This window comes from Spea bombifrons, chromosome 2 (assembly GCF_027358695.1).
Source record: "Spea bombifrons isolate aSpeBom1 chromosome 2, aSpeBom1.2.pri, whole genome shotgun sequence".
Lineage (NCBI taxonomy): Eukaryota > Metazoa > Chordata > Amphibia > Anura > Pelobatidae > Spea > Spea bombifrons.
This window is the reverse complement of record NC_071088.1, coordinates 126,474,364-126,494,986: the sequence shown is the minus strand read 5'-3', so window position 1 is coordinate 126,494,986 and position 20,623 is coordinate 126,474,364. Positions and strand designations below refer to the sequence as shown.

At 38.5% G+C, this 20,623-nt stretch overlaps 1 long non-coding RNA gene across 1 annotated transcript in view; it reads left to right on the top strand.

The window, feature by feature from the left end:
• LOC128474147 (uncharacterized) overlaps nucleotides 1-4,101 on the top strand; it is a 66,029-nt gene extending 61,928 nt beyond the window's left edge. The window contains exon 2 of the long non-coding RNA XR_008346317.1: nucleotides 3,695-4,101. This is a non-coding gene — a long non-coding RNA (uncharacterized LOC128474147). The remainder of the gene's footprint in view (nucleotides 1-3,694) is intronic.
• Nucleotides 4,102-20,623: the final 16,522 nt, after the last annotated feature.

The window sequence follows — 20,623 nt, the reverse complement described above, 5'->3', positions numbered from 1 at the left end:
TCGGTGTATGTGAAACTGGCCGAATGCGACGGTGGTGTCTGTTGGCACATCCGGCCTAAGGCAACCGTGATATGTGTGTATGCGAGGCTGGCCAAATAGGACAGTGTTGTCTCTTGGCACAACCAGCTTCAACTGGACGTGGTTAAGGTGTATGTTAGACTTGCCGAATGCAACAGTGGTGTCTGGTGTCACAAATGACCTAAGGAGAACATGGTAGCGGTGGATGTGAAGGTCGAAGGCGACGGTGGTGTATGTTGGCACATCCGCCATTAGGCAACCGTGATGTGGGTGTATGTGAGACTACCTGAAGATAATGGTGGTGTATTGTGGCACAACCTGCCTGACCGTAATGTAATTTGGGTGTATGTGAGACTTGACGAAGGTGGTGTCTTTTGGCACATCCGGCCTAAAGCAACCCGTGAAATGGTAGTATGTGAGACCGGCCTAAGTCGACCGTGATATGGGTGAATGTGAGACTGGCCGAAGGTGACGGTGGTGTCCCATTGTCGCGATCAGCCTGAGGCGATCATGTTAGTGGTGTACGTGAAACGGGCAGAATGCGACCGGGATTTCTTTTGACACAACTGGCCTGAGACGATCACGGTAGTAGTGGATGTGCGACAGGCCGAAGACGACGATGGTGTCTGTAGCCGCATCCGGCCTAAGGCATATATGAGATGGGTGTATGTGAGAGTGGCCTAAGGCAACACTGGTGTTTTTTGGCACATCTGGCCTAAAGCGACCATGATATTTGTATATGTGAGTGAAAGATGGCGAAGGTGGTGTCTTTTAGCACATCTGGCATTAGGCAACGTGATATGAGTGTATGTGAGACTGGCTGAAGGCGATGGTGGTGTCTGTTGGCACAACTGGCCTGAGGCGATCATGGTAGTGGTGGATGTAAGACCGGCCGAAGGCAACGGTGGGGTTTTTTTGGCACAACTGGCCTGAACCAAACGTGATATGGATGTATGCAAAACTTGCTGAAAGCTTCGGTGGTGTCTGCTGGCACATCCGGTGGTGTCTGCTGGCACATCTAAGACAACCATAATATGGGTGGATGGGAGACTGGCCGAAGGCGATGGTGGTGTTTGTTGGCACACCCAGCTAAAAGAGACCGTGATATGGGTGTATATGAGAATGGCAGAATGAGACGGTGTCTGTTGTTGCAACTTACCTTAGGCAATCGTGGAAGAGGTGGATGTGAGAATGGCCGAAGGCGATGGTGATGTCTGCTGGCACATCCGGCCTAAAGCAACCCGTGAAATGGTAGTATGGGAGAATGGACAAATGCGACTGGTGTCTGTTGTTGTGATCAGCCTGAGGCGATCATGTTAATGGTGTACGTGAAACTGGAAGAATGTGACCGGGATTTCTTTTGACACAACCGGCCTGAGATGATCATGGTAGTGGTGGATGTGAGACTGGCTGAAGGCGATGGTGGTGTCTGTTGGCGACCGTTATATGGGTGTATGTGATATTGGCTGATGGAGACAGTGCTGTCTTTTGGCACAACCGGCCTGAACCAAACTTGGTTTGGGTGTATGTGAGACATGCTGAAGGCGACGGTGGTGTCTGTTGGCACATCTGGCCTAAGGCGACAGCGATATTGGTGTATGTGAGACTGAACAAATGCGACAGTGGTGTGTGCTGGCATAACTGGCCTGAGGCGATCGTGGTAGTGGTGGATATGAGACTGGCCGAAGGTGACGGTGGTGTCTGTTGGCACATCCGGCCTAAGGCGACTGTGATATGGATGTATTTGAAACTGGCCAAATGGGACGGTGTTGTCCGTTGGTGCAACTGGCCTGAGGTGATCATGGTAGTGGTGGATGTAAGATCGCCAGAAGGCGACAATGCTGTCTTTTGGCACAGCCTGCCTGAACCAAATGTGGTTTGGCTGTATGTTAGACTTGCCGAAAGGGGACGGTGGTATCTGTTGGCACATCCGGTATAAGGCGATAGTGATATGGGTGTATGTGAGATTGGCTGATGGAGACAGTGCTGTCTTTTGGCACAACCGGCCTGAACCGAACGTTGCTTGAGTGTATGTGAGACTTGCCGAAGGCAGAGGTGTATCTGTTGTCACATCCGGCCTAATGCGACCGTGATATGGGTGTATGTGAGAATGTCCGAATGAGACAGTGGTGTCAGTTGCCACAACTGGCCTGAGGCGATCTTGGTTTGGGTGTATGTGCGATTAGCCTAAGACGATCATGATATAAGTGTATGTGAGTGTATGAGTTCAAATGCGACAATGGCGCAACCAGCCTGAGGCGATCATTGTAGTGGTGTATGTGAAACTGGCAGAATGCGATGGGGGTTGCTTTTGGCACAACCCGCCTGAGACGATCATCGGAAAAACGGCCGATGGCGACGGTGGTGTCTGTTGGCACATATGGCCTAAGGTGACCGTGATATGGGTGGATGTGAGACAGGCCAAAGGCGACAATGCTGTCTTTTGCCACAACCGACCTGAAGGTGGTTTGGGTGTATGTTATACTTGCCGAAGGCGATGGTGGTGTCTGTTCACACACTCAACCAAAGGCAACCGTGATATGGGTATATGCAACTGAACTGAGGCTATCATGGTAGTGTTGGAAGTGAAACCGTCCGATGGCGACGGTGGTATTTTTTGGCACAACCTGCCTGAACCGTTCATGGAAGTGGTGTGTGTGAGATTGGCTGAAGGCGACGGTGGTGTCTGCTGGCACAACCAGCCTAAGAGGACCGTGATATAGGTATATATGACATTGGTCGAATGCGACAGTGGTGTTTGTTGGCACAACTACCCTGAGGCAAACTTGGTTTGGGTGTATGTGAGATTGGCCTAAGGCGACTATGATATAAGTGTATGCGAGTATATGAGTTGTGATAATATATGAATGTGATAATGGTAACTGGCCGAATGCGACAGTGGTGTCTGTTAGCACAACTAGCCTGAGGCGAACTTGGTTTGAGTGTATGTGAGACATGCTGGTGGGGTCTGTTGGCACATTTGGCCTAAGGCGACTGTGATATGGGTATATGTGAAACTGGCCAAATGGGACGATGTTGTCTGTTGGAGCAACTGGCCTGAGGCAATCATAGTAGTGGTGGATGTGAGAACGGCCGAAGGCGACAGTGGTGTTTTTTGGCTCCACCAGCCTGAACCGAATGTGGTTTGGGTCTATATAAGACTTGCTGAAGCCGATAGTGGTGTCTGCTGGCACATCTGGCCTATGGCCACTATGATATGGGTGTATGTGAGACTGAAGAAAGGCAACGGTGGTGTCTGTTGGTGCAACTGGCCTATTTTGACTGTTATATGGGTGTATTTGAGACTGGTCGAAGGCGACAGTGATGTCTTTCTGTGCAACCGGCTCAAGGCAACTGAGGCGTGGGTGAATGTGAATCTGGTCGAAGGAGACGTTCGTGTCTGTTGGCGCATCTGGCCTAAGCATACCATGGTCTTGGTGTATGTGAATCTGGTCAAATGCGACGTTTGTGTCTATTGGCGCATCCGGCCTAAGGCCTATGTGAGACTGACCCAAAGGCGACAGTGGTGTCTTTTTTCACAACCGGGTTGAGGCGATCATGGTACTCGTGTATTTGAGACTGGTGGTCTTTCTGCACAACCATCAGTAGGTGACCGTGGTTAGGGTGTCTGCAAATTTTCACTTTGTTTTTTCCCTAAGTTTTCTCTCATCTGTAGGAAATCAACATGGATCACCCAAGCGAAGGACAGCCTCTTACTGCCAACATCTCTTACTCTTAGTCTTAGTTACAATGAAGGAAAGCAAACATCACTAGCCTTATAAGTTTGGAGCATACAGAAATAATGAAATAATCATGTGAAAATTTAAAAAGTACAACTGCATTCTAAAACATTCCACATGTAATCAATCAACCTCTTAGTGCCCAGAGGGAAGGGCTATTCTTCAGACATGGTTCCCCAGAGGTTTCCCCCAATAAATTGGGGTTTTTCCTTTCCTGCGTGCTGAAGAATGACTCTTTGTGAGTCCAGAGGTGACAATTTGTTTAAAAACCTTTGAGGTAAATATGTATCTTTTGCTTCTGTCTGCAGATGTTGATTTAATAATAAAGTTGGTTTAGTCTATTTATTTGCGTTTGAGTTATTCTTTTAAAATTTTCCTGGGGGGCAGGCTGTTTGGTGACAAACATGGCACATTCAATCTGGGGGCACAGATGACACAAACTATTTGTTTGGGGCAGCGACAATTTGTTTGGGGGCAAATATTTTACAGACAGTCTGTTTGGGGAAAGTAATTGCATTATACTAAACAGGGCTCTCTGTTAGTCCCATCCCATTATATAGTGTCATGTCATATTAGGAACTATATGTTTTCATATGTATCTTATATAAGAATAATGTGTTTTTCACATATACTTCATAATGCAGAGTTTGTCTCTGTTCTAAACAAAAAATATTGGGGCCAGAACTCGACATGTGCCATGTGTCCAAAAATGGCACAATGAATTATGGCGCTCATATTGAATTATTTCCAGGGCTGGGTTTAATTCCAAGTCCAGCCCTCGTTACATATAGCTTGATCAGACATATACATAGATCACCAGATCAAGAACACTGCAAGCAAGCACAGGGAATTGGAGACAAACCACTTCAACCGCATACACCATTGCAAAGGTTTTTATTTTAGAATGATCTTTGATCTGTGTTTTATGTCTGAGGTTAATAATGCCGCCTGTGCTTAATTTACAATGATCATATTGCCTAGCAGTAAGTTGCGAGTATTATTTAGCAAATGTTCTATGCCATGGCTTATTCTTTAGTTTATACTAAATGTACAAACACATACATACATTTATTATTCTTGGAAATAAATTAATCCAAACCAGGCTTTAGGTTAGTGGTTAGTAATGCTGTTGGCTTGAAACAGTTTTAAATAATTAAGTATGAAGTATTTCCCACGTTTTATAAAGATTTATGTATCACGCTTGGTATAGTTCGGAACAAAACCTAATTTCCGCTCTTAATATCTTTTTTCTGTCTGTTTATTGCATTTGTTTACCCACCCACATTATAACACTGCGATACAATTACACACTGCATTTCTCCCGTCAAACCACTGAAGCAGGTAATGGCCTAATGTTAGATCTCTAAAGATTTATGTTTTAGGCATAGAAATTTATAAACTGATGACACATGGAACCATTCACACTATGTTTGTTTTGTCATGGATACAACCTGTAATTTATGTTTTATTGCTTCACGTTAAATTACCATTACATGTGTTTCCTTTCATTATTAGTTAATTAGTTTGCATGACTATCACTGGTCATCCAAGACAAGTAAGACTTTTCCAGAATATCCATTTTAACTTCAATGAACTGCATATGTGTGATTAATCTTCTGTTGATACGTAGGATCCATGTAATGCATTGCCAACCTCTGTGTGTTTGTTAATTGAAGTTCACACTTTACAATTATAGAAAGTTGAACAACAGTGTAACATTCCTCCCAACCATCTAGTTTTCCTTGGGCAGTTTCAGGTTTTGCCCTGCCAAGCTGCCTCATTGTCCCACTCTTGCAGGCAGTGGGGATCACGAGCTGTTATGAAGACTAACGGATCTGACACACCTTGATCAGCCAATAAGCAGTGAAATCAGTCACAGCTCCCATTCTAAGGATTATAAGGAGAAAATCTATATTTTCACTACATTTATGTTTTACACGAGTAATCATCTACCCATGATAATCTGATACTCTTCTATCTTCTCCTTGCGAGGCTGGAAATGGTGCCTGAAATCCCATGTGGAAGCTCTGCATTGCCAAAAAAAGTTTGGACTTAAATCATTGTTTGTTATTTTGATGGATGGGACAGGTTATGTTACTTATTCCCTTGATTGTATTGTGATAAGCTTTATGGAGACACAAAACTACTGAAGCCTCATATTTAAGAAAAAAAACTTTCTAATAACTAAGTGAGATTGGCTCAGGCACACAAGTAGTTGCTTGGTAGGAAAACTGGCCTCAATCTGGCTACTGAGCCTCTCCTGGCTCCCTTATCCTTGTGACTTTATGGGGTTCCCTAGATCTCATTTTACATTTGGCTTCCTGGGGAGACAGAGAAAAAAATACATGAAACCCAGTTTAGATCCTTTCACATTTAGCAACATACAGTCCATGACCATGTTGAAGAAACTGTTTACGGAAGCTGTTTAAAAGCTGTTTATAGATCTCAGCTTTATAGACCTCTCAAATGCACACTGCATTATAAAGGGTATTTACACACTTACAGACTTGGAAGAGTCATTGGTGGAAAAAAGTGTGTTCAACAGAGCAATACAGACTGGTTGATATGTTGGTAATAAAATACTAAATTAGAAATATGAGTATATAGGACAAGGAATTCCCAAGACATGAGTTTGGACATGGGAAGGTGATATTGTATTAAATGAGGGGAATGGCAAAACCAAGAAAAAAAAGAAATTATTTTTTTCCATGCCTAAAGTCCCCCCAAACCACAAAAACCCCATATGTGTTATATTAACCTACAAAGTTGTTTCAGCTAACAACATTTTGAGAATCTTCAAAAATCTAAATACCCCCCCCTACATTTTTTTCTCAGCATTTAAAGATGAATGTCTCATACGGAAGAAAACATTAAATAAATAATATTCACTTTCTCCTTAGTACATATATACAAGATGTATGTGTTGTTTCAATGTGCCAAGTCCCCAAAAGAACCTCAAATAATAAGACTGCAAAGTGGTTTAAACTTGTAAATGTTTCAAACAAAAATGTGCAACTCGTGGCTTTGGGCAATAACTTCCACTAAACATCCATTGAACCCTGCTGTGTGTGGTTATTGTAAGGTGTTTGGGTTAGGATTAGTGTATGGGATTAGGGTTTGTGTTAAAGGATATGGGTAGGGTTAGTGATCATTTTGAAATGTACTGAAGTGAACAGGAAGATCTCCACACTCAGCACAAGTTTAAAATGAGCAAAATGTGTTGGATGATCAGGGACTACATAATAGCTGAGATATAACTTTATGGGGAGATAAAGCATAAAGATCACAACAGGATATTAAGAGTTCTGCCCCTATAGTTGAAATGATGAGCGTGTAATACATACTTATTGCTTATTTTAATTTGTAAACCTTAAAATATGTAGCATATAAGATATGGGAAAGAGATAGCATCTTATAAAATGCCTAAAAAAGATATCCATGCGATAAAACCATGGAGTCAATGTTTAGACAGAGCAGTGACAAAATCAGAATGGCTCTTATTTTTTAATATAGTTAAGAAGTCAATGCATTGCTTGCATCTTTTAGAAACATTTCATAAACTTATCAGTAGGTTGTATATTGTACCAACCCAAACAGCTAAATGATACCCAAATTCATCCCCACTAAGTTGGAGATATGAGCTTGTAAATGGTACATACCTACACATATAGGGGGAATGTAAAAAAAAACCTTTGTATTTGGGAAATGGTTTAATATCAAACAAAATACTTGACAGGATTAAATTAAGAACTATCTACAGATTAATTTTTAGTGGTAACAAATTGGCTCAAGACATCCTGGGAATATACTTCAATTATGACCCATTTAATAATAGGAACTCTAATTGTAATTGCTAGGAATAAGAAAGGTAGCTCGGTTTAATATAAAAATGCAAGTTCTATACCAACAGAAAATGGAATGGGCCAGGTTAAGGCTAGTCCCATACGCTAAAACTAAAAAGATCAATTGGGACAAATGGATAAATAAACTATTCAGCCCCCTGATCTAAGTTGTGCCTCTTCCTTTCCTCTCCTTAAGTAGAGGTCAATGGCAACTATAAGTTAAATATTACTTGTAAAAGTGGAGCTAATTTGATGCCCATGTGTTAATTGTGATGCAATATTAACAATTCAAATTATTGCATTACTATGAAAAAGAATATCAGTGTATTGCTATGAATATGTTTTGTTTTGTTCTTATCTTGAAATTAAATAAAAAAGAAAAAAAATATGAAAAATGTCACAGTTCCACTTATTTATTGTTGCTACTTATATAATTCTAATAACCAAGGGAGGGGTGTTTTTGTGTGAATTAAAAATGTACGGTATATATTTTTTTCATTTTATCATGCCTGTTCCTCTTTAATTTCAGTGGTTGTAACCTGGGATCATCACTAGATGTCACCATAACAATAAAAGAACTATTAAAATATAAGTACTTTGACACATTAAGGATAAACCTCTGGAGCCACAGCTACTGCTGGAAAGTGTAATCTACTTTAACATTATTGATTACAATGGTTAAATCCACGCTTGGAAATCAAAGGCCTTATGGATATACAGATATTCCTGATGTTTAAACAATCCACATTTAGATAAAAAAAAGATAACTTCTGTTTACAGTTCTCTACAGTGTAAGTGTTACATGCTTTGCTTTTGGGTATATTGTACCATTTGAGATGTATTCAATAAGCTGAAAAGCAGAAGATACCATCACTATTGTCATACCCCTTAAATATATATGTATTATAAGAAGCGCTCATAAAGTGTTGGCGCTGTAAGTATAAAATATAATAATTATAATTGGGGGCAAGCACTGTGAAATTCTCTTGTAGGTAATACTTTGGTGGCCCTGCATAGTGAGATAAAACAATCAACTTTCAATAAATGTGAAGCAGCAAAGCGGGTGATGCTATGGCTCTGTTGGCTATCGGCCCACTAGGCATTTGACTGGTGAATCAGATGGCCAGTCCTGGCCTGCTTTTGTCGATTACATGTGTTGGGAGTTGTGGTGCATATATCTAAGTAAGAGGGTTTTTATTATATATAATGAGCAGATGACAGTCTTAAGGATCATATAGAAATTTACTATGAAACTACTGAGTGGGCGAAGGATGTTTATCCAGACTAACGGAAAATACATTTTTGGAATTCATACAGTAGGACGGTTTGCAAAGTGCAATGTTCCAGAAAAAACACAAGATTCATATAGCATACAATCTGAAGTATGCTATGTTCCTGGTTCTTATAATAACAATATGAGAATGCTTTGAAAAGCTAAGTAAACGTATACTCTGATATTACACACAGAGAATTTCTGGCTAATAATGTCCACATCAGCTGCACACTTTACTAACATTTTATAGAAGACTCCTCTACACATTCCTTGTAACCATCTGTTAATTGAGTTTGGACCCGACTACACATTTCTAGATGTGGTTTTTGATCATCCAGAAAATGGCACAAAAATGTCTAAATTTTACATGCACTGTGTGCTGATTCTTCAAATATAATTCAATGCCGCATTTTTTAGCAGTCATTTTCTAGATTCTGCCATGCATAGCAATCTGATACAGATAAGACACTGAAGAAAATATTTTTTTTAAGTACCATTTTGATATTTGAATCCTTAAAGGGGCAGTGCCATACATTTTTTTATTAAGCATTAGATACATCCAGGGACGTAACTAGAAACCACAGGGCCCTGGTGTGAAAGAATTGCCACAGGCCCCCAACTTCAACAACTGGTCTGTGCCATCATTACCCCCACACATGCATGCTCACACACACAAGTGGCTAATATGCCACTGCCTGAAAACATTATATTATGCAAAAAACTAGGGTTGTTTTAAAAAAAGCAAACTGCAATATATTTCTAAAAACACATTCTTATCTGACACAAGTAATTAAAAGGATGGCAGCAGTTCCTCTTTAATTGTCTCAAGGTATACCACCCACAAAAAACTCACTTGATGGCACTGTTCTCCAAAAATGTTATAACCTCTTATACTACTATATGATGGTAGCACCATGCCCTCACATCCATCATTGGGTATTGGGATTGCCTCTTCCCATCAACGAATACAGCTCCAAACTCCAAACTATAAGACATAAGTACATGCTTTTATCTTACACTGTAGCAACATTTCTCTCAATCAATCCATCACATAGAAACGGATAGCTAAACAGATCTTCTAACCATTTACTGACAAAGTCCTACTCTTGCTGTGACATAAAATATAAAAATAAATTATTAACCAACCAAAATGTCCTTCATAGGTTCAAATGTAAATTCATAGGTGCAAGAAAGGTACAATTTTTCAGGTTTCAAAGAAACAAAACACAGATTAGTGTAGTCTGGGAAATTATGATTTATCAAAGTTTATACTATGTACATTTTGCAACAGAAAAGCATTAGAATAATCATGTGGAACAAATGCATTCCTGGACATCATGAAATGACATCGACTAATCCCTATCTACCAAATGGGAAAGAAAATATATAGTTATGGAGCCGCATCTCAACCTACAGTTCATTATTTCTTAACCCTATGGTCCCACTGTATTATATGGTTGATATAAGCTTAAAATCAAAATGGTCTGACTACAGGTTGTTTTTTTCTTGTTATGATGGCATGTCACTGATGCGCAGAATGCAACAGGTAGGTCTGCTGTGTTTGACCTTGGTTTCACCTCTTTGTCTTCTGTAAGCAGAACTATAAGTCAATAGATGTCTACTGGGCAAAACTTTGGATATCTTCTAATAGTATCTGAGAATATAGAGTACTGCACAAAGGTTTTACTCAGGTGTGAAAAAAAGCTTAAATTCATCTAGGTACACTTGCACTACGTCAGGGATTTAATTGGTTAAACAATTATACCTACAGGTGCCAATGATCATTGATTTAATATGTTGGTTAAAGCAAAATAATTAACCAATTTACAAGGTGAGGATGCTGAACATAGTTTAATGTCAAAAGCCATACGTCATGGCAAGACTGAACACAGCAACAATACACAAGGTAACCATACTGCAAGTCTCTCCCAGGCAGAAATTTCAAGGCAGACGGTGTTTTTTTCCCCCCAAGCTGTTTTGAAAAAGCACAAAGAAACGAGCATTGTTGAGGACCACGGATGCAGTCTGAGGAAACTTAGTGCAGCAGATGAACTAAGACTCGTCATGCTTACTTCCCTTCACCCCAAATTCATTTTGCAGCATGACAACTTTTCAGTCACATAGCAAAACCACAGATTATTTGAAGACATAATTTCTCCTTGAATACTCCCATTTTTTTCATTTTAAGATATGTACCTAATACGTCCATGAAGGAAAAACGTCCAAAAAAATAAAGAATGCCCCCCCTCCATTTTTTGTGGTATTGTTAATGAGGCAATGCCAAAAAACAAAATGTGTTCTCCTCATGCCTTGTGGTCAGTGGGTATTAATGCTAAGTGGCTTTATGCCCAGACGGGTACTTTTCCCACTGTCACGGGTTTTTATATGTGTATATGTAAAGATAGATAAACTGGTTCATGGGTAAGAGATGGTGTTAGAGAAATGTGTTGCAAGCACCACAGACAGGTACAGAAGAAGTTATGTGAAATTCACCCACAGGCTTTCGTCCGGCAGCAGTAACTGATGTCATGGGATCTGCCTCACTGAAACATGAAAGGGATTAAGTGAAACCCGCTGGCACTAGGCAGGCTTCCAAAACATAATCCTCAATGCAGCCTCAGAAACTCAGAGAGCGCCGATCGTCCTGCCAGTGGACTTTTGTCACACTAATTCTGTTCTCATGCACAATAAAGAGATAAATAATTTAGTATCTCGGCTTTTGCAGATAAATACGCACACACACAGAGGAACTGAAATTGAAGTTAGAGTCATTGATTACTGTATTCGCTGGAAGGAACAGTTTTGTGTTCATGTTACAGCCTTTGATGTTTGGCAAGCGATCATTACTCCGATTACAGGCATTTGGTGTCAGTGTGCTTCTGCTTTGATCTGTCTGGTTAATTTTATTTTCTAGATTTAATGCTTCGTCTAGGCTTGTGCTTTAAGAGATATTAACAATTTCTCCTATTCTGGAGGAAACTGTAAATTTTTTTTGATACAGGTGCTCAGGAACAGGGAAACCAGAGCTAAAAGAATCATAAGACCTCAGTCAGGAAACACTCTTCAATTCCAAGTAAATCATCTCCATTATAACATGAAGAATACTTGAGTGAACTCAGGAGATTTATCTCCAGAGGAAATAAGGAATGTGATATTCCAGACAGCATTACCAGTCTCTGCATTGCATTGGAATTATATCCTGATCTGTGCTATAGTTCTTAACGACAATTTAAAAGACAAATACACTTTTCCATTAAACATTTTGTAGGTACATTTTTGAAATCACACCTACAGACAACACAATTCAATTGATTTAGCAAAATTTTCAACAAACACAGTTATGGATTAAAGGAATTTAAAATACAATCCGATTATAATTTATAAATAATATCCACATTTTGAATCTAAATATAAACAGATTTGAGTCACTTTTTTTATAAATATTATATATATATATATATATATATATATATATATATATATATATATACTAGAATGTCTATAATCCCAATATCATTTTACAAAATAATATGTCTTTTATTCCATATAATTATTATAAGCTTAACCTTTCTTCCCTGTGTATATTTTCCAAATAATTACCCTAAATAAAAATGTGTAATGTGTAATACTTATGGTCTAAAATTACCCAAATATGTAGATTAAAACCCACCATATGTGTATACCAGAGGAGTAGGCATCTTATCTTTGGACTAGAATGATTACTCTGTACTATTATGTTATCATTCTTTTTTTTACAGTTATTAAATCCTTTTGCGCCAGCCAAATGATTAGGCAGCTTTGCTAAATGTGTGACAGAAGATCATGGCAGGGCAGAGACATTTTGCCAAAAATAACTTATATCCCTAGGATAATATAGTCCATGAGTTTTAAACTACATGTGGGTAGTTTTCATAAATCAGTCTGTTATGCTAAAACCTGTGAAGGTCACAGTTTGTCTTCAAGTAAACTTATCATTTACACTTTGATGTCATTGCTCTACCTTATTGTCTTTATTTTAATAATGCAAACCAATAAAAAAAAACAGAGCTTTTTTGCTATTTGATGCAAAGCTGAGTGTTCTATTGTTCAAAGTACACGTGGTTCATCCCTAGCTAATAACGGCCTTGCCGTTCAACAAACGCACCTTTGACCTCTAAATCCCAATGTATCACTTAAGTGGTCAAATCAATTTAGCGACTTTTAGACCTGCTACCCTTCCATGTGTAATGTCTCGCTGGACAAAAATGCAGAAGTGAAGCATTTGAGCAACTCTCCTTTATATGTAGCTATGTTACAACTTCTGACACCCCCGGGGTAGGCATCAAGTTTAATTGGCTTACCTTCAAATGATTAAGAAGCTGTTATTCAGGCAAGGGAGTAGATGGATACAAGTCTTTTGAACATTTGAATTATTTTTTTTTTCAGGTTGTCTTTCTGAGCGTTCAGTTCAGTTGTCACCGTCTCTAATACTTCCTAATTTGTTTCAAAGAATTTCACCCCTGATGTCTAATTTTGCATACAGCTAATGAGCTAGAGGCCAAACATCCATGTTGAGTCATGTTTCCATCACAAAGAATAATTCTTGAAATCCCTCAGGGAGCACCTAGAAGTCTAAAAAACAGCTAATTAAATGCATTTAGTATTTTCTTATATCGTCTGAAAAAGATGACAAATGTCTTGGATCAAAAATTGCTCAGGCATTAGCACGGGAAATTCTGGCATAGATTTATGAAAATTGAATACTTAATTAAAGTTTTATTCCCAGTAGTACAGCTGCACCAAGAACTAATTATGTGATTTACTGAGTTTTAGGGAAAAAAAACTACAGCTATTTGGAACAAATATACCATTGTGTCTCACCAAGACACTTAAGAGGAACAGAGTGCTCTATGTATAATGTGATATAATTTAACATCATATTATGATAATGCCACCGGGAGAAGGATATGTTATTCCATAGACCATGGTTCGCTTCAAGTGCTTTGAATGTTGGCCTACAGAGGCAATGATTGGGGGTTAACTTTTGAACAGGCACAACAGAAATTGGGACTAGCTAGGCAAGACTTTTTATATTTTGTTTTGTGATATGTTAACTTGGAAGGATAATCTTTAAAAGTGAAATATAAACATAAGCAATGCCATAATTTTGGTGCCCCGCTAGTTAAATCAGTAAAAGCGCTAAGAACCCCCATTGTTTGGCCACAGACATTTTGCCCCTGCGTATACACCAATAATATATTATGTCGCTGGTCATTGAACATAGTCAAAACTTTTTAAACTGTCATAATAGCCACTTCCCATGGCAGTCCACTGTGGGGGTAGGGCTAGTCCCATGTGGGGGCAGCGCTGGATCCAAAGAACCTATGTGGACTGGAAGGGTAGTGTGCAGAGAGTAGATAAGACCAAACACCGTTCCCCTGCCCCTAGAAAGAATACACTTCTCAGGTATACCTAACCTGATAATTAGTATGGTACAATGAGCATAGTATAATGAGTAAGATGTCTGTGCTGATACAGTTGTGTAAACTATAGATTTTTGTCCATTGTTAGACCACTTGACAACCAAGAATTCATGAAGCATGCTATTGTGAAATACAGTTATTGATTTAATGTGCATGCTTTCGTACAGTTGCAGCCATAATTGTTCTTGAGTGCCAAAGGAGAGGTGAGAACCATTTTGTGATGTTAGTGAATATGATTACTCACTGAACATCCCTGAAGGTATAAGAAAAAAATTATTTATGCAGTTATAGTTGGTATTTAGTCACTTGCCCCACTTTTCATATTTAGCATGGTAAATCTATACACATCAAGAATGTGTTGGTGAGGCCTTTCAAAGCCCACTGCCCTTAGCAGCCACCTAAGGTCACCTATATTGTTTGGCAGACCCTGCAAACAGATCTTTATGCATAAGGAGTTATACGTAAATAGCATTTCTAGTGCAAGAGTTAAAAAGTAGCTTTATTACCATAGCTATGATGTCCCATCAGTTTCTTAGAGATAACTGCACCCATAATGATTTCTACTATTACAAATCTGATGCTTCACTGGGAGGCAAGCAAACTTCCTAGGAAAGCAATAACCTTGCCACTACTTTTTTGGGAAGGTGGCGACCATAGTCATAATGCAGAACTCTTTTGACAAGAGTATTTCTGTCTGCCTGTTCTGCCTGTAAGTGAATTGATAACCTGTAAAAATAAACAGGTTTTCTAGGTATTCTGCCAATTTATACAAATAGTTATAAATGGTGCGTACTGTCTTCTAATTTTGCATAATTATTCTTCCCCTGCCAGAGCATGTTACTTAATTAAACACATCAACAGGAACTCTCTTTATTGCTGTAAGGTATATTAATAAATCTGACAGTTCATATCCTTTCTTCATTTATTAAAATGCACTGAAGTTTTTTGCCCCATTGCTTTGGGGACAGGATTATCAGAAAATATCATTGTTAGTGCTTGTTCGAACTGTGTTATGTATAGAAAGGTTTTGCAATACTTCGAAAAATAACTTTTATAAAGCTGGTGTGCTAGCTGGGGTTAGCATTTGTACTTTGGACCATCAAGCAGGCATTCAAATGACTATACGATAAAATTACATTTTACTATTTCACACTAATTAAGGCTTGGACTGACTATCTGGCAAACCAGTCAAATGTCCAGTTGGCCAGTGGCAGATATCACTTGTCACTGTTGTGTCTTGTAATTGTTAAAAATCAGACCCTTCTGTATGCTATGAGAATACAAAAGGGTGGTGTGCGGCTGTGTGGATCCAGTAGGCGGCCACACATATATAATTTTAATCTGGTGGGAGATTAGGGTGACTAGTGGTCAGGACCGTGGATAACTCAGCGGCTCTGGCACACACAGGCCATTGGGCCCAGCCAGTACTTCAGCGAGACTTCTTACCTGCCCTCTGCTAGGGGGGCTTTGGGTAGCCGGAGCCAGAAAGTCCAAAGGTATGACTGTAGGACATGATCTGCCACTAATAAATATAGACTTACATTGTTTACATAACTATTGTACTCTATCGTAATGTCAGTATGACTTCAATACTTAATGAATAACTGTAGTTTCCCGTTGTTATACTGTAAACTGTAAAGCGCAGTGTACATTGGTTTTGAAAGCCTATTGTTTATATAGGCCTCTTGTGTCACATAGTAACTGTAACTATGCGGAGTGACCTGCAGATATAGCCCTGTACAATACCTGGGTTTGCATTAACATGGCAGCCAGGAGCTGTTGGAGGGACTAAGATTAAGCCAGGTGGTTACCTATATTCTAGGTAACCAGCTTCCCCAATAACTTTTTTTTAAAAAAGTAACTAAAATAAAAGCTCAAAGACTGTACATGTGGACATTATATATATATATATATATATATATATATATATATATATATTGTCTTTGACATAATTCTGTAAATTACCTTATAATATTTACTTATCCTGTGATATGTCATCTACTGTCACCTTCATTTGCTCTTTGTGTAATCTACTGTATATAGCAATACTTTTATATGATAAATTTACTAAGGGGTGTCTCCATTTTAAAAAAAAAATAAGTTTTCCATTAAGTTTGAAAGGTATGGGAAAATAGTGGCAATTTGTTTTTTTTTATGTTTTTACCCCTATAGTATTTGATCAGATGTACAGTTTGCTCTTAAACTACAGTAGATATGTATGAATAGGTTAATTTATCCCAAATAAAAAAGCCTTGCTTAAAAGCAGTGCTTCATTATCTTACATTTTTTTTTCTTTTATACAACTGTCAACTAAATATGCCCATAGCTAGAATACAGAATCCCCTGACCCCGGCACTCAAAGGTTTACATCACATAAATAAGGCATTCAAAAAGTCCCCAGATTTCTTGTTCTGAGTCTTATAATTTAATATAATGTGGATTTCTAGTACATATATATTGTTTGTTTTAATTTGTAAACACCATTACATGGGTTTACTTAGTGTAGTGAACTGTAAAATGTAATATTTGGAAAAAAGTGACAGATCTGCTTTAACATGCCAAGGTCTTCATGCCAAGAGAGCTGCAATATAGACATTTTTGCACAGAACATTTTTAAACTCCAAATTATTTAATGAAGATCATTCTCATGATCTTGCTATATTGCTCTGGTAATGTCTGACAAAATACATTTTGCCCCTACTGGTGATCAAACCGTTTTTTAAGGTCACTGCCAGCATTTCCCCATTATTAAATAAAAACTGAAATGCGTAACCTGCTTCTGAGTGACCAGTAGGTTAGTAGCTTAATTAGGGGTAGAATGGCTCTGGGGGGTAGATTCTTTAAACAGTGTCAGTCTGAATTGGGTTTTCCCACTTGTGGAGACAGAGGGTTACTGGGGCCACGTAGTGCCACGTTATGCGACCATGTGGAAGTAGCATGGTAACTCACACTTTTCAAGAGCTGTGCTTAATACAGGCTGTGCACAAGGTGATTGAATGTGTATGTTACTGTGAGTGTATGTGATAGTGTGAGTGTGGTATCAGAATATGTGTGTATGTTGTAGCCTGTGTTTAAGTGTGAGTTAGATTGTATATGTAGGTTAGTCTGTTTTCAAGTGTATGTGTGTTATTCTGCGTATTATGCTTTGTGTTAGTATGTGGGGGGGGTCTGGTTTTAACTCCCCTCCCAGGTTAGAAGGTGACATCCATCCCATGAGGTCAATAAACCAAAAATTCCATCTATATATGTTTTACATGAATTTCATCTAAGCTGTGTTTCAATCTGAGATACATCTATAGTTAGAGATGCAACAGTTTTGTTTTGGAGGTTCTGGTTAATTTACTTTCTGATCTAGCTAGTTATGTAACTGAATATGCCATTTAGAAGAACAATAATTAAATTAAATTACATAATAAAATTTTTTATCATGTTTCTGTGGCTGGTACTAAAGAGAATATTTTGTACCACAACAAACCTCCTGAAGAAGGGAATCGCATTACTTTAGTAGTAGTACTTGTAGTAAAATTCCATATTTTTGAATGTTCTATCATTAGAATTTAGCGCTCCATGGGGTTCAGCTCTCGGTGGGTGCAGGTGTGGACCCTTTGAAGCTACAGATAATGACATCCTACATTTATTTACTCCTTAATATAAGGGCACAGCAGTGACATGCCCTGAGACGCAGCCATTATCTCAGTGCATGTCATCTGCATCATCCATTGTTTCATCTACTGTATAATTTGAGCATCTTAGCTTTTTCCCAAATGGTGTCCCGGCTGATTATTATTATGATCATTTTTCGTAAATCAACATTTCAGTTATGAGTGCACATTGTTTCACAGTTAGAATTCTGCTGTACCCAAAACACACTTAAAGGAAAACTGCAGCTAAAATCGAGGCGCATTAAAATGTATTCGACTTAATTGAAATTATGAAAAGAAGAACAAATAACTGTTCATACCTTCCTGTTGCTTTAACAACACTAATTACAGCTTTCAAAATTAAGGCTATTTTACCTGGTCATTTTTCTATCCTCCCTGCCAAATCTGTAATGGAGCAGGGGCTTTTGTTTTACATTCCCATTGTATAAATGCAAGCAGCAATTTTTCCCATTTCACATCAATGAACTTTCCTAAAACAATGTGTTATCCACAAACAAGGCACTGAAAACTGAATATTACTATCATATTACACCTTTGAAGTTGTCCCAAGTGAGGTATTACTGTAAATTAGTGGTTTCTCTGATTCTGTTGACATAAAGCAAGGGATTCATTCATTGCTTAAAAATATTAAAGGAACACTCCACCTCACAGCTTAAGTAAAATGAACAGAAGAGCCCATTTTGCCTGGACTCTGGTATATTTTGCATGCGCCTTTTGTGATTTTACCACATAGAAATGGAAACATGTATTCATTTATTATAGCAAATTAACCTTAGGTTTATTTTTTATCCCCTCTGACTGCTCCTTTTGGACTGGAGTGTACATTAATGTAAATGTCTGTTCTACCATTATATTCAGTTGATGCTTTGGCTGCATGATTTATCAGTCCTTCCTTGACCACCAGTGGTCTCCTGGACTTCTTAAGGTGAATCTCTGGAAAACACAAATATATTTTAAGGTAAATCAGTACGTGCATGGAATACCAAGGTGGATCACTTTCTGAACTAGAATTCTATGAAATACAGAGTCTAGAATTGTTTGAACCCTAGTTTGGCCATACATGGCTGTTCCTCAGTGCATTTCACTGCTATGCACTTATATTAAGGAGTAAATAAATGTAGGATGCCAAATTTGCACATAAATAGACCTTTAAGAAATCTTGTGCCTACCTGCTAATAAAAAAATAACTGAAGTCACTTGGAATGCAGATGTCATTACCTATATCTTCAAAGGGCCTACATCTGCAAGAAGCCTTGGGTCACCCACCAAGAACTAAACCCCATGGAGTGCTACATTCTAGAAATTGATAGAACATTCCAGAATATGGCATTTTATTTAATTTTAAACTCTTACTGCTAAATACATATTTGGAGAAGGTTTACATTTAAATCATTGAAATTGTTTGGTTTTGATATTTACAGCTTGGCATTCAAAATAGTTAATGCACTGGTAGACTGTATATTTACACAATCTCTCCACTCCTTCCTGTTTAATCATGATTTATACAACATCTTGGCCATAGACAAAGTGAAGATAGGAAATGGCAACAGGTTTGCCATCTCAAATAGTAGACTGTATATTTCTGGCTCCTATTTTAGATGTTAAGCAACAATCAGGGAACAGCCACTACTTGCTAGAATTCTACGATCATGTGACTCCCCATCAATCAGCCCTGCAGATCTTACAAGAACAAGAAGAATCCAGAAGCCTGCATTCATGCTTACCGGATTTGCATTGCTCATGATAATAAATGTAAAAGAATTTTTAAAAGGTGTACTAGAGAAGGGCGGTCATGTAATAAGCACTTTTTATATGAATGGATCATTTGACATATATGGCATTTTTGAATGATATACTGATTTTATATCACTACATTTCTGAGAAACAAAGCATTAGCACCAAGTGTCCCAAAACAGACATCTTCTACCCACTTTAACCACTTGCTTGCGACAAAAGGTAAGTCCTAATCAAGTGGAAGAATTTTAGCTACCTCATGTCCTTTCAGCCTCGTCAAACAAGGCCTAGACACACATTGCGCATTAGAACCATTTGGTCTCTACGATTAGAAGGGGACTTGAAGAATATTGGGGTTACCTAATGTAGACTGATTCAAGATATGGATTAAAAAAAATTCACATTGGCTGTTTTACATTACAAACCTGACATAAAATAGTTCATGTTCCTGTCATACAGTCAACCTGCCATGGAGATTCAATTACCATATAATATCTGCAACTCTACCTTATTTAAAAATCAGTTCTACAGATGGAATATTTAGGTCCTACAAAAGGCCGAATTCTCCATCAGGTGGATGTGTCTAGAACGCCCATTTTTCAGGATTGCCATAATAGAGAGGTAGGAGGCATTAAAAGTAGCCCAATAGCTTCTGAATATCCCATATTTAGCACACAATCTATTCTCTATATGCTGTTCCCACTACTTACCTGTGCACCACAATGAAAACCTTTATTTATTTGTTTTTTGGGATATTTCTATACTAAATCCTATATTCAAGTGTTTCTATAGCTGCCCCTGGTGGCTTCTATCAGCATTCAGATTACAAACAAGAACTTTAATTATCCCCATTTGTTTAAGAAAAGAAAGTCTCTGTCATACTGATAACATT